We start from the raw sequence: 16090 nt of genomic DNA, 5'->3' as shown, positions 1-16090 counted from the left end.
GAGTGTGTCTGTGTGTGTTGGGGTGGATGGTGTTAAATGACAAAATTTGATTTGCATTTCAGAACGAATACTCCAGTCACCTTTTGGAAAATGGAGAGACATGCAAGAACCTAGGATGAGAAACCAGCTAAGAGGTTACTTCTGTAGTCCCCAGAAAAATATGGCTGGAATGAGGGCAGTGGCAGCACCAGCTAGAGAATGAATGTCAAGAGCCATTTAAAAAGTAAAACAGGGACTTTCTAACCCTGGCTGTCCAGTGGTTAAGACTCTGTGCTTCCAATGCAGAGGACACAGGTTCGATCCCAGGTCGAGGAACTAAGATCTCACAAGCGGCACAGCACAGGCAAAAAAAGAAAGAAAGAAGAAGAAAACATGTAGTTTCGAAAGTAAAACAACAATACTTGGTAATGAATACCATGTGAAGAGTGAGAAAGAGGGAGAGGCTGAAGATGAGCCTAGGATGCTGGTTTGTTTTAGCCAAAGATGTTACAATACCTTTCAGAAGGAATTGAGAAGCTGACAGTTATTGAGTTGCTTTCTATGGACCAACTTCTGTTCTAGGCATGTTCAAATACAACAGAACCCCATTAACAGAAGCAGGGTAGGGATAGGGGATGGGGTGCTTGGTCTCGCTACCCCAGCTACAGCAGGGGCCCCAAAAAAGATTTGCATGAATTTCTTGTCTGACCTCTAGTCAATTTCTATTGATGCTACTGCTGCTGCTGCTGCTAAGTCGCTTCAGTCGTGTCCAACTCTGTGCAACCCCACAGACAGCAGCCCACCAGGGTCTCCCGTCCCTGGGATTCTCCAGGCAAGAACACTGGAGAGGGTTGCCATTTCCTTCTCCAATGCATGAAAATGAAAAGTGAAAGTGAAGTTGCTCAGCTGTGTCCGACTCTTAGTGACCCCACAGACTGCAGCCTACCAGGCTCCTCTGTCCATGGGATTTTGATGGTGGAAGGTGAAGAACACTACTCAGTATAACCTTGATTACCCCGAGTCACCACTTCACAGGGGCAGCAAAGACCACTTCTTGGAAAAACACCAGTAACATCAGCCCTGCACTTTCAAGATTGATTAGCCCAGCTCCCACCAAAAGTCAAAGTGAAATTTGCTCCATTGTGTCTGACTCTTGGAGACCCCGAGGACTATACAGTCCATGGAATTCTCCTGGCCAGAATACTGGAGTAGGTAAGCTGTTCCCTTCTCCAGGGGATCTTCCCAATCCAGGGATCGAACCCAGGTCTCCCACACTGCAGGCGGATTCTTTGCCAGCTAGGTCACCAGGGAAGATGAGTTTTCACCAATCGGGAGCTCAAATGCCTGAATTTTCCAGCATATGAAACCCAGATTGTTTATATTTGGCTTTTAGAAGACCCCTTCTTTTCCCTTGAGCCTCACCCCTGAGATTAACCTCTGTGCTGGCTCCAGGGTCCTGCTTGGCAGTCACACTCTGAAACACCGCTCAATCTTTGGTCTCAACTGTGTTTTCCCTTTAACAACTGCCTGTTCTCTTCTCATGTCCTCAGCACACAGGTGGGTGAATATAGGAGAGGCTCAGTCACAGTGGGTGAGTTGAATTTGCCAGGAAAGTGGCATCATCATGCAAAATAACCTTTGACAGAGAAATACAAAAAAAAGTGGTTCTTTTCTTTACAAATGCCTGATTTGTACAAATGCAATAAAAAATGCCTGGGAAAATGTATTCCAAATTGACAGTGGGTTTCGTTAGGCAGTGAAACCGAGCAGATTATTTTTTATATTTCAGATATGCATGCTCATGTTTTCTAATTTTCCATAATGGAAATTTGTTACTAATACTTGTGTAATGCAAAGGGATAATATGATAGATACTTCATAGGTATTTTCTGGGTAGAATCACAACTCCAAGACAGGTTGCCATTAACCAAGGGAAATGATCACCGTGACTAAACAGCAAGGGTACTTGTCATATTAGGAAAAGATTGACTTTATTAAAGGTACTTTTTAGGTGGAAGGGAAGGAGGTGAGGACAATTGCTATAGTGTATAGAGGGGGAAATTCAGTCTTACTAGAAGAGGAGACTTTTTAAGACACAAGGATCAGCCATCACATATGGATACCAAGGGGGAAAGTAAGGAAGGGATGAACTGGGAGACTGGGATTGACTTATACACACTGCTGTGTATAAAACAGACAACTAATGAGAACCACTGTACGGCACAGGGACCTCTACTCAATGCTATGTGGTGACCCAAGTTGAACAGAAATCCAAAAGAGAGGGAATATACAGCCAAGGGATTCACTTGGTTATAAAGCAGAAACTGACACAATATTTCAAAGCAACTATACTCCAATAAAAAAATTTAAAAAGTAATAGACATAATTGGTAAGTATCTGACGGAAAAGCAGACAACCACTACTCTGAGTGAGTCCTCACAAGATCAACAGTGGGCATCCTCCTTTGAAAACTATTTAAGGACAAATGAAAGAACATATTTTAGGTGATACAGCTGACTTGGGACGTATGAAGGGCCTCAGAAGTCCAGAGAACTCAGCAATGAATACACTTAAACAGAAGCACTTGCAAATCTAAAAGGCATTTGAATCTTAAACTTGTCCGTTATCTTGGGAATTATTTTAACCATGCGGATCTAAACATTTCTAGAAGCTTCCTCTTGAATCTGCCTTCAGAATTAGGTCACAAACTAGTCACATGAAAAAAAAATCAATCTCATCCTAACTTTTTAGCCTAGTCTTATGAAAGTCTTTTTTTTATGATGCTTTTGGCCACTAGAGGGTGGATTTTACCTATGATCTATATCTGCTAAAACGAAAAAAATGTCACCAGGGATTTTAACAAAAAGGGAGCGAAGTAAAGATATGTTTTACAAAAGGGAGCTGTGTGCATGAAAGAAGGCAAATTTGTAAAGAAGAAATACTGTTTCCTTTAATAACAAGTTTTAATATTCATCTATTTCTTTTATAGTTTACAAATGCATCGATACATCCTCTAAACATACAGTGTGTGCGTGCATGCTAAGTCACTCAGTTGTGTCCAACTCTGCATCCCCATGGACTGTAACTCGCCAGGCTCTTCTGTCCATGGGATTCTCCAGGCAAAAATACTGGAGTGGATTTCCATGCCCTTCTCCAGGGGATCGTCCCAACCCAGGGATAGAACCCAGGTCTCCTGTGTCTCCTGCACTGGCAGGCAGGTTATTCACGACTAGTGCCACCTGGGAAGCCCAAACATACCGTGGCTACAGTTAAAACCATCCATGATAAAGTGGCCTGTTTTTCTTAGTGATTCTCTATAAAAATTATTTTTTAAAAAATGCAAATGCTTGTAACACTGTGACAAAGCTCCAGGGTTCAAGATTAAGTATAATGACAAGAAAGTATCTTCAACTTCATTTTAAAGATTATTGTCGTATGTGTGTTTAACTATAAACAGTAAGTAAAATATTTTAATGGAATAATCTCATAACTTCCATTGATCATCTAGGCTGTTTATAAACACATGTAAAATAACTTGGTTTGTAGTTGAGGTGAGGAGAAGGAGATTTGAACAACAAAAGTGAAGTAGCTCAGTCGTGTCCAACTCTTTGCGACCCCGTGGATTGTAGCCTACCAGGCTCCTCCCTCCATGGGATTCTCCAGGCAAGAATAGTGGAGTGGGTTGCCATTTCCTTCTCCAGGGGATCTTCCTGACCCAGGGATCGAACCCAGGTCTCCCGCATTGCAGGCAGACGCTTTAACCTCTGAGCCACCAGTGACAAGAAAAGGGAGGCATAAACCCTTCACGTTCTAGAGGTTTCCAGTATAAAACAAACACGCCAAGCTGGAAGTGGGGCCTGGCACAGACAACAGATAGGTTACACAGCAAAATCAAAGATCAAGTTTCTAACAAGCACTTCGGAGAGAAAATGAAACCTAGATGACTGTTCTCATGCAAGTATGTATGTGAACAAGTATGTATGTGAACCAAGAGGAATTTTAAACGGCTAAAGTTATGACCAACCCAGACAGCATATTAAAAAGCAGAGACATTACTTGGCCAACAAAGGTCCGTCTAGTCAAGGCTATGGCTTTTCCAATAGTCACGTATGTATGTGAGAGTTGGACTATAAAGAAATCTGAGCGCCAACGAATTGATGCTTTTGAACTGTGGTGTTGGAGAAGGCTGTTGAGAGTCCCTTGGACTGCAAGGAGATCCATCCTAAAGGAAATCAGTCCTGAGTATTCTTTGGAAGGACTGATGCTGAAGCTGAAACTCCAATAGCTTAGCCACCTGATGTGAAGAACTGACTCATTGGAAAAGACCCTGATGCTGGGAAAGATTGAAGGCAGGAGGAGAAAGGATGATAGAGGATGAGATGGTTGGATGGCATCACTGACTCAATGGATAGGAGTTTGAGTAAACTCCAGGAGTTGGTGATGGACAGAGAGGCCTGGCATGCTGCAGTCCATGTGGTCACAAAGAGTCGGACATGACTGAGCGACTGAACTGAACGGAAAGTACAGGAAAATTCTTTAAATGTTTCATTCCTTTTCATTTATTTTACAAACTATTGGTTAAAATTGATTTTACCTTGCTACCCACCCAGTTATCACAATATATTCTCTTGAGCCCTCATGGGGACTTGTGTCTGTGCTCATCACACTAAACTAGTGGTCCCCAGACCAGCAGCATCAGAGCCTGGGAACTTGTTAGAAATGCAAGTTTCCAGGTCCCACCTTAGACTTGCTGAATCAGAAACTCTGTGATAAGGCCCAGAAATCTGACATCTAAATTAGCCTTCTATCTGATTCTGATCACACACTTAAGTTTGAGAATCCCTGAGTTACAGAATAGCAATGTACCCATCTCCTACCAACTTCTGATTCTCAAAAATGTACGGCTAGATACAGCAGAGCAATGCTTTGTAATAGCCTTGGCTTCCCCTCAGCATATCAGTAAACCAATCACAAAACACACAGTCAGAACGTGCACCAGTCACAGGCATAGAAATAAACCGACAGGGAAACACGAAGTCAGATAACCTGCCAGCCACAGACATGGGGACTAAACAAAATGACACTCCTCTGGGGATTTGCTTCAGGGAAGAAAGCAGTGCAAAGAAATCCCAAACCAACGGCAGATGCCACATTTGAAAAGGAAGGCCAAAATGAGGGACGGCAGTAAGGATATTGCAAACATTTAAAATTTCTCACTGTGTGACTAGGATTCACATATACCTATTCAGAAGGAGAAGTAGTCTAAATTCAGATTAGTGAGCACAATTTTTTCTTACATCTGTTGTTGCAGCTTCCTTAGCCCATGGGAACAACATTTTAGCTGAAAAGAACACTATCAGAAAATGGCACATGAACTCATAGAAACAGAGAGGAGAACGGTGGCTGCCAGGGGCTGGGGGTGAGGGAAATTGGAAGATACTGGTCCAAGGGTATAAACGTCCATTTATAAGATGGAAACATTCTGAGCACCTAGTGTATGACTGAGCGCCAAAGAATTGACGCTTTTGAATTGTGCTGTTGGAGAAGACTCTTGAGAGTCCCTTGGACTGCAAGGAGATCAAACCAGTCAATCAGAAAGGAAATCAAGCCTGAATATTCATTGGAGAGACAGATGCTGAAGCTAAAGCTTCAGTCCTTTGGCCACCTGATGCAAAGAGTTGACTCACTGGAAAAGACCCTGATGCTGGAAAAGATTGAAGGCAGGAGAAGGGGAAGACAGAGGTTGAGATGGTTGGATGGCATCACTGACTCAATGGACATGAGTTTAAGTAAACTCTGGGAGATAGTGAAGGACAGGGAAGCCTGGCGAGCTGCAGTACACGGGGTCGCAAAGAGTCGGACATGACTGAGTGATTGAACAATGACAACAATGTATAGCATGGCAATTAGAGTTAATAATACTATACTATACACCTCAAAGTTGCTGAGTATGGACCTTAAATGTTCTCACCACAAATAAAGAAACAGTAATCAGGGAGGTGTTAACTGACACTCTGGTGGTTCTGCAATACACACATGCAGCTCATCCGCATGCTGTGCACCTTAAACACGTTACATGTCAGGTAAATTTCAATAAAACTGAAACAATTTTTAATTTAAAATTTTTAAGGAAATGGCCATCTACCATGATCTTCATGAACCAAAAATTGGGGAATGTGATCTGACAAAGTTGTGCCATTTCTAGTGAGAAAATGCAGCTTCATGGAAATATACCTTGGTACCAAGGTGTTTGTGTGATGGAAGACAAAACTTGTGACTGGGACTTTTCAAGAAAATTCCAGTGCTTGGACTTTGCAATGCAGACTGTAGATATTGTCCCCCCTGGGTATACTTACTTTCACTCCTGTATCACTGGGGACATTTAAAGAGACAATGCAAAGATATAATCCTCTAACTTCCCATTACTCACTGTCATTCTCAAGTAAACATGCTGAATACTAAAGATTGTTAAACACTATGGAGATGCATCATAGTCATTCAAGAGTATTTTTAGAAGTGCACACCTCCCTCCCGCTTGGCGGCCATCCCCAAAGGCTGTAAACTTATAAGGGCTGAAGCTGACTCTCAGAGTAAGGACTTCAGCTAAGGAACTTCATGGAGAAGATTAATCCCCCAAACTGTATCTCAAAGCAACTGGATTACAAAGAACATTTCAAAATGGAAACAAGTTGGAGTCAGAACTCAATGATTTCAGTAAATCCTAATCCTATTCCTATCACCTCTACTGAATGAATGTTAAAGACGCCTAATAATAAGGCATTTATTCATTTAGGAGGTGATAAAGCAGTGGAACATCGAAAGTGTGGGTTTTATTTGGTGTCTTAAGAGACTAGTAGAATATGTACATTAATAACCTAAAGTGGAAAATGAAACTTTGTTGCAGTAGAGCAGGAATAAGGCTCAATCTACACAGAATTGTGAAAAAAATAAGTTGTCTCCTAGACATTAAGTAGGATCACTGAGTGGGCAAATTCAGTGAGGCCTTAACTGTACTTTAAGCAATCACTAACTACATACTGGTTTTGTTTCTCAACCTTCCTTCTCTTCAAATCAGCATTTACATACACATACACGTGCACACATACATATATATATATAAACACGTGCACATATATGTGTGCTAAGTCGCTTCAGTCATGTCTGACTCTTTGGGACCCCAGCGACCATAACCCTCCAGGCTCCTCTGTCCATGGGATTCTCTAGGCAAGAATACTACAGTGGGTTGCCATGCCCTGCTCCAGGGGATCTTCCTGACCCAGGGATCGAAACCATTTACATTTTGAAATGTTCTTTGTAATCCGGTTGCCTTGAGGTACAATTCGGGTGATTAATCTTCCCCATGAAGTCCTTTATCTGAAGTCCTAACTCTAACATCACTTACGTCTCATGCCTTAGCAGGTGGATTCTTCACCACTAGTGCCACCTGGGAAGCCCCACTCGTGTGCACACACACACACACACACACACACACACACACATGTATATGACTCATTCACATTTTTCACATACGTAGGTTAAGACTGTGGTAGATTGCAACAACAAAAAGCCACAAATTCTTTGTAGCTTCTCCCATCACAAAATCAAGTCTACGGGCTTGGTCCTGTGATCTGCTTGCGCCAATAAGACATTAGCAAACACAACAGAAAAAGAATCTGACCCTGCAATCCCACTGTTGGGCATATAACCTGAGAAAAACACAGTCCAAAAGGATACATGAAGCCCAATGTTCACTGCAGCACTACTTACAATACCCAAGACATGGAAGCAGCCTAAATGTTCCCTGAAAGAGAAATGGATAAAGAAGATACAGTACATATATATAATGGAATATTATTCAGCCATTAAAAAGAATGAGATAATACCATCTGCAGCAACATAAATGGACCTAGAGAGTGTCATATGGAGTAAAGTAAGTCAGACAGAGAAGGAGAAATATCTATGACAACCGTTATAGGCAGAACCTAAAAAGAAATGACACAAATAAACTTATTTACAAAACCAGAAAAAGACTCACAAACTTAGGTTAACAAACTTCATTGCTGGGCGGGCGGAGAGTGGGGGGAAGGGAAAATAAGGGAATTGAGGATGGACATGTACAAACTGCTATTTTTAAAATGAATAACCAACAAGGACCTACTTATAGCACAGTTAACTCTCTGCTCAATGTTATATGGTAGCCTGGATGGGAGGGGGATTTGGGGGAGAATGGATGCATGTATGTGCGTGTCTGAGTCCCTTTACTCTCCACCTGAAACTATCACAACAGTATTAATCAGCTAAACAGCAATACAAAACAGAAGACTTGAAGAAAGAAAAAGTGTACAATGGGCTTTGCCCTTGCTTGCTGCCTTTTGGACCCAAATGCCAAACTGCCATGTGAAAAGGTCCAGACTGATATGCTGGGTGATGAGAAATGTGTAGCATGGCTGCTGCCATCACATCATGCCAGACACATCAGTGATGTCGTCCAAGACCAGCCAAGTCCAGCTGATCTGCTGGACAACCACAAAAGCAGAAATGAATATATCTGAAACCACATGAAGCAGAGAAGACATATCCTAGTTGCTGTGGATCAGTCAGCCAGCTGTGCCGAACTCTTTGTGACCCTATGGACTAAAGCATCCCAGAGCCCCGTGTCGCTCATCATCTCCTGGACTTTGCCCAAGTTCATGTTCATTGCATTGGTGGCATCCTAGTTAAGCCTGCCCAAATTATCAACCACAGAATTATAAGCAATAAATGTTGCATTGAACTACCAAGTTTTTGGAGTGGTAGATGGCGTATTAAAAAGCAGAGACATTACTTTGCCAACAAAGGTCCATCTAGTCAAGGCTATGGTTTTTTTCAGTAGTCATGTATGGATGTGAGAGTTGGACTATAAACAAAGCTGAGCACCAAAGAATTGATACTTTTGAACTACGGTGTTGGAGAAGACTCTTTAGAGTCACTTGAGCTGCAAGGAGATCCAACCAGTCCATCCTAAAGATCAATCCTGGTGTTCATTGGAAGGATGGATGTTGAAGCTGAAACTCTAATACTCTGGCCACCTGATGTGAAGAGCTGACTCATTTGAAAAGACCCTCATGCTGGGAAAAATTGAAGGCAGGAGGAGAAAGGGACAACAGAGGATGAGATGGATGGATGGCATCACTGAGTCAGTGGACAAGAGTTTGGGTAAACCTCGAGAGTTGGTGATGGACAGGGAGGCCTGGCATGCTGTGGTCCATGGGGTCGCAAAGAGTCGGACATGACTGAGCGACTGAACTGAACTGAACTTGTTACTCAACAGTACCTAACTTATACTAAGGTTTAATTACTGGGAACAGTGTCTAACTTAAAGAAATAAAACTACAGACATGAATTTTTAGGCATCATAGAGCTGGTAGGAAAGGTATTTTCAGGGGAACATACCATCAGGCTCTATCTATTCCTTAGTTCAGACTTTCTTTCATTTGGGTTTATCCAACCTAAAAGAAACACTTTTACTAATGAATTAGACCTGGATCATTCACTTTGATCTGTACCATCAAAAAAAATCACAAGTTAGACTGTTTACAATAGCTAAGACATGGCAGCAACCTAAATGTCCATTGACAGAGGGACGGATAAAAAAGATATGCTACCTAAACACAATGGAATATTACTCAGTCAATAAAAAGAATGAAATAATGCCATTTGCAGCAACATGAATGGATGTAGAGAGTGTCATACTGATCAAGTAAGTCAGACAGAGGAAAAATATGACACCCCTTATACGTGGAATCTAAAAAGTAACAATACAAATCAACTTAAAAAAACAGAAAGAGACACAGACTTAGAAAATGAATTTATGGTTGTCCGTGGAAAGGGATAGGTAAGGAGTATGGGAAGGTCATGTATAGCTCAGTTCAGTTCAGTCTCTCAGTCGTGTCCAACTCTTTGTTACCCCAAGGACTGCAGCACGCTAGGCCTCCCTGCCCATCACCAACTCCTGGAGTTTACTCACTCTCATGTGCATTGAATCCATGATGCCATCCATCCATCTCATCCTCTGTTGTCCCCTTCTCCTTCCACCTTCAATCTTTCCCAGCATCAGAGTCTTTTCAAATGAGTCAGCTCTTCACATCAGGTGGTCAAAGTATGGGAGTTTCAGCTTCAACATCAGTCCTTCCAATGAACATCCAGGACTGATCTCCTTTAGGATGGACTGGTTGGCTCTCCTTGCAGCCCAAGGAACTCTTAAGAGTCTTCTCCAACACCACAGTTCAAAAACATCCTTCTTCGGTGCTCAGTTTTCTTTATAGTCCGACTCTCACATCCATACATGACCACTGGAAAAACTGTAGCCTTGACTAGACAGACCTTTGTTGGCAAAGTAATGTCTCTGCTTTTTAATATGCTGTCTAATTTGGTCATAAGTTTCCTTCCAAGGAGTAAGCGTCTTTTAATTTCATGGCTGCAGTCACCAACTGTAGTGATTTCCGAGCCCCCCAAAATAAAGTCAGTCACTGTTTCCACTGTTTCCACATCTATTTCCCATGAAGTGATGGAACCAGATGCCATGATCTTAGTTTTCTGAATGTTGAGCTTTAAGCCAACTTTTTCACTCTTCTCTTTCACTTTCATCAAGAGACTCTTTAGTTCTTCTTCACTTTCTGCCATAAGGGTGGTGCCATCTCATAATTGAGGTTATTGATATTTCTCCCAGCAATCTTGATTCCAGCTTGTGCTTCCTGCAACCTAGCATTTTCTCATGATATACTCTGCATATAAGTTAAATAAGCAGGGTGACAATATACAGCCTTGATGTACTCCTTTCCCTGTTTGGAACCAGTCTGTTGTTCCATGTCCAGTTCTAACTGTTGCTTCCTGACCTGCATACAGGTTTCTTAAGAGCAGGTCAGGTGGTCTGGTATTGCCATCTCTTTCAGAATTTTCCACAGTTTATTATGATCTACACAGTCAAAGGCTTTGGTATAGTCAATAAAACAGAAATAGATGTTTTTCTGGAATTCTCTTGCTTTTTTGTTGATCCAGCTGATATCGGCAATTTGATCTCTGGTTCCTCTGCCTTTTCTAAATCCAGCTTGAACATCTGGAAGTTCACGGTTCACGTACTGTAGAAGCATGGCTTGGAGAATTTTGAGCATTACTTTGCTAGCGTGTGAGATGAGTGCAATTGTGCGGTAGTTTGAGCATTTTTTGGGATTGCCTTTCTTTGGGGTTGGAATGAAAACTGATCTCTTCCAGTCCTGTGGCCACTGCTGAGTTTTCCAAATTTGCTGGCATATTGAGTGCAGCACTTTCAGGATTTGAAATAGCTCAACTGGAATTCCATCGCCTCCACTAGCTTTGCTTGTACTGATGCTTCCTAAGGCCCACTTGACTTCACATTACAGGATATCTGGCTCTAGGTGAGTGATCACACCATCATGATCATCTGGGTCATATCTTTTTTGTATAGTTCTTCTGTGTATTCTTGCCACCTCTTCTTCATATCTTCTGCTCTTGTTAGGTCTATACCATTTCTGCCCTTTATTGAGCCCATCTTTCCATGAAATGTTCCCTTGGTATCTCTAATTTTCTTGAAGAGATTTCTAGTCTTTCCCATTCTATTATTTTCCTCTATTTCTTTGCACTGATCACTGAGGAAGGCTTTCTTATCTCTCCTTACTATTCTTTGGAAGTCTGCATTCAAATAGGTATATCTTTCCTTTTCTCCTTTGCTTTTCACTTCTCTTCTTTTCACAGCTATTTATAAGGCCTCTTCAGACAGCCATTTTGCTTTTTTGCATTTCTTCTTCTTGGGGATGGTCTTCTTCTTCTTCTGTCTTCTGTACAGTGTCACAAACCTCCGTCCACAGTTCATCAGGCATTCTGTCTATCAGATCTAGTCCCTTAAATCTATTTCTCACTTCCACTGTATAAATGTAAGGGATTTGATTTAGGTCATACCTGAATAGTCTAGTGGTTTTCCCAAGTTTCTTCAATTTATGTCTGAATTTGGCAATAAGGAGTTCATGATCTGAGCCACAGTCAGCTCCCGGTCTTGTTTTTGCTGACTGTATAGAGCTTCTCCTTCTTTGGCTGCAAAGAATACAATCAATCTGATTTCAGTGCTGACCATCTGGTGATGTCCATGTGTAGAGTCTTCTCTTGTGTTGCTAGAAGAGGGTGTTTGTTATGACCAATGCATTCTCTTGGCAAAACTGTATTAGCCTTTGCCCTGCTTCATTCCATACTCCAAGGCCAAATTTGCCTGTTACTCCGGGTGTTTCTTGACCTCTTACTTTTGCACTGTTCACACTGCTATATTCAAAATAGACAACCAACAAGGATGTATTGTACAGAATCTGGAACTCTGCTCAATGTTATGTGCCAGTCTGGATGGGACAGGGGTTTGGAGGAGAAATACATGTCTATGTATGGATGAGTCCCTTCGCTGCTCACCTGAAACTACCACAACATTGTTAATTGGCTACACCCCAATACAAAAGGTTATAAAGTTTGAAAAAAAAAAAAAACCTATATGCTAGAGAAAAAAATAAACTGTGACCCTGGTAATCATTAGCATCTCATTAAAATTTCAGTCCAAACAGTTAGGGACCTCTCTAGGCAACCCTCTGAAGCCAAATGGGATTTTAAGTGGAGCAGCATGGCATTGCATAAGGAACCACTTGGGTGACACGGGAGGGGACATGCTGTTCTGAAAAATCAGTAAGCGCCTCAGTTGATCATGTGCTGGACTGAAAAGAAGGTCATGTATCCATCTGCTTCAGGCAGGCAAACATGAGAGCTCTGAAGCGTCATTAAAACTGAAGCAATTCTGTAAAAAGTCCTCAGTACAGGCAGTAACTTTCTTTGTGTGCTTTCAAACTGAAAGCCCAAGGCTATGATACAGAAACAATGGAAGAAATGCAGGGCCTTGTCCCCAGGTTTTTATCCAAGTCCAAATCAGCAGAGAATTTAAAAGCAGGCTGAAGGCTAGAAGGCCAGAAAAAAGTGGAACATGCCGAACCTCCATATTGGTGGTCTAATTGGGACTCAGGCCGCAGGCCACCCTCAGCCACTCTATATGTCAGATATCTCCGACAACAACGCACTGTCAGAGGGTTTAAAGCCCTGGGGTTCTGGGGCTGAGCAGACGCTCCATCACTGACAATGACAGCGATTACTGCCACTGAGGCTAGCTTGTGGGAGGTTCTAGACATGAGTGCTATCTCAGGCAGAGAACTAAAAGAACAGAAGTCAAACACAAAGAAGATCTAAGATGATGACAGGGCCAGGTGACCAGAAACAGCATCAAAAGCATCCATGAATACAATAATCAGCACAGAAGACTTCCAGAAATTCAAGCAGTAAGGAAGAAAGGTCAAAGAGCTACTAGACATTGGAGACCCCAAAAGTGAGAAGCACCCATTAAGAGAGACTACCTAAGCTCAAAGGTGACCCATCTGTCACATGGCTATGCCACTGTGACTGTACTTTCCATCTGAGTCAAAGGAAGAGTGGTTTTTTTTGTTTTTTGTTTTTTTGAATGAAGGAAGGAAATAGGGAATGAATGAGTTTTTATTACACTGCAGATTTCTTTCTTTTGCACATTTAAAAAAATATTTGCATGCACACCATTGACAACAGTAACGGATGCATCATGCGTGTTGTAGCTTCTGTATCTCCTACTGGTACTAGAAACCAAGTGAGACATAAACACTGGTTGTTAAAAGGCGTTGTAAACAGTAACGCTCCAGAATAGTGTTAGCTGTTGCTTCTGTTAGCTCAAAGTTTTAAGAAGGAACAATGGTTTCTCATCATTAAATTAGTCCTGAGATCCTAGCATTTATAAACTGGAAACTACTGTTCTACACTCACCCATTCAACTATATTTTATAGCTATCAAAGTCTTTTAATTTTAAAAAATCTTTATCTACCACTTGTATATTCTTTGGAATCCAGATTGGGTGTTCTGAACCCTGGTATGTTACTACACTGCCTCTCCTTCAGAAATACATAAATATTTGAAACCATTACTGTAAAAAGAGGGCTTCCTTGGTGGCTCAGATGGTAAAGAATCTGCCTGCCAGTGCAGGAAATGTGGGTTCAATCCCTGGGTCAGGAATATCCCCTGGATAAAGGAATGGCAACCCACTCCAGTATTCTTGCCTGGAAAATTCCATGGAGAGAGGAGCCTGGTGGGCTACAGGCCACAGGGTTGAAAACAGTCAGACACGACTGTACAACTAAGACTTTCACATTCACTACAGAAAGACTAGAGAGACAAAAACAGTCTAAGACAGTAATTTTAAAAAATATTTGAGATTACTTGCACCTCTGTTTTGTTTGAAGCAAACACAAATTTTGTGATATTTTTTCTATTAGAAAATTTGATATTTTCAAATATATAAAAGCAGTGCAAGAGCAGTTTCTTTAATTAGGTGCACCGAGCAGGTATCATGTCAAATGAATTCATAAGTCTCAGTCACAGGTAACTCGCAGCATCAACCGTGATGCTGCTGAATCTACAGTGAAACAAAAGTAGAACAGGTTCATTTTCCGAGGAGAGGCTCAGTTTCCTTGGAAGTCAAAGTAGTGTTTCTCTGTGTTGGTCATTCACTGGACCAAAATCAAGGCTACTTATCAAGCATAGCTTTGAGGTGTCCTCTTAGAGCCTCATCTCATGAGTCTAGAAGCTTGTTCTTGCAATTGCATCCAGCATAAGTGAGTACCCACATTCACACATACTGGGTTGGCCAAAAAGTTCATTCAATTTTATTCTGTAAGATGTTAACTTACAAGGCACAGCTGGGGTGCTGCAACATCTAGCCTGTTGGTCAAGAACTTCATGTCAGGCAAATTTAGGCTAAATCTGGGTCTCTATCACTTCTACCTCCTGTTGTTTAAACACTCATTATCTCAGTTTACTCATCCTCAAATTAAAAAACAGGAATACTGGACTTCCCTGGCAGTCTACTGTTAAGACTCCACACTTCTGCAGCAGGGGGCCTGGGAGCAGTCGCTAGTCAGGGAACTAAGATGCCATATGCCACAGGAACTAAGATGCCCCCCAAAAAGGAATACTATAATACTATAACCAGGAGTGAAATTAGAGAGTATTTCAGTGCTCAGCAGAGTCTCAGGGCAGTAAATTCTCAGAGATAGAAGCTCCTCTGGGCAAAGCCAGTATCGAGAAAATACATCATCTGGGTCAGCAGAGCTGAATCAATGTCCCGACAAACACCAACTTAATGTGCTCATCTGAGGTAACTATTCAGACAACTATCACTTAAAAATCTGGTTAAAGGTTTCATTTTCTTAGCCAGTTATTTACCCCGAGTGAGCCGGGATCACAGCTGGACCCCATTTCCTGTTTACTCTGAGATGACAGAGGCTGCTGGTGCCAATCTAAGTCTCATCCTTCTCTAGGGCAGAGGAACGGCAACCGCTTGGGGCCCACTTCATAAGGACTGTGGGGATTCAAGAAGCCATTGAGGTTAAAGAGCTTTGCCCAGCCCCTGGCACTTAAATCTTTATCACCGCAGCCACCAAGAGCCAAAGCAGCAAGCAGTCCCTTAATTCCACACAAAGCTGGAGCTGACCCGTCATTCACAGATGCCCACCAAGGCCACAAAAATTGATCCCATCTCTAGGCTGACTCCTTGGGAGAAAAACTATGACAAACCTAGACAGCATATTAAAAAGCAGAGACATTACTTTGCAGACAAAGGTTTATTTAGTCAAAGCTACGGTTTTTCCAGTAGTCATGTATGGATGTGAGAGCTGGACTATAAAGAAGGCTGAGCGCTGAAGAATTGATGCTTTTGAACTGTGGTGCTGGAGAAGACTCTTGAGAGTCCCTTGGACTGCAAGGAGATCAAACCAGTCAATCCTGAAGGAAATCAACCCTGAATATTCATTGCAAGGACTGGTGTTGAAGCTGAAGCTCCAATCCTTTGGCCACCTGATACAAAGAGCTGACTCACTGGAAAAGACCCTGATGCTGGGAAAGATTGAGGGCAGGAAAAGGGGGCAACAGAGGATGAGATGGTTGGATGACATCACTGACTCAATGGACGTAAGTTTGAGTAAGCTCTGGGAAATAGTGAAAGACAGGGAA

The 16090-nt window shown here is 42.0% G+C and overlaps 1 protein-coding gene across 1 annotated transcript in view; it reads right to left on the bottom strand.

Moving 5' to 3' along the window:
• The window catches only part of DNER (delta/notch like EGF repeat containing), a 384143-nt gene that overhangs the window by 58606 nt on the left and 309447 nt on the right, over positions 1 to 16090 (bottom strand). The window lies entirely within an intron of this gene.

Source organism: Muntiacus reevesi, chromosome 3 (assembly GCF_963930625.1).
Source record: "Muntiacus reevesi chromosome 3, mMunRee1.1, whole genome shotgun sequence".
Taxonomy (NCBI): Eukaryota; Metazoa; Chordata; class Mammalia; order Artiodactyla; family Cervidae; genus Muntiacus; species Muntiacus reevesi.
Note: the sequence above shows the minus strand (reverse complement) of the source record. Positions and strands in the feature narration are given on the sequence as shown.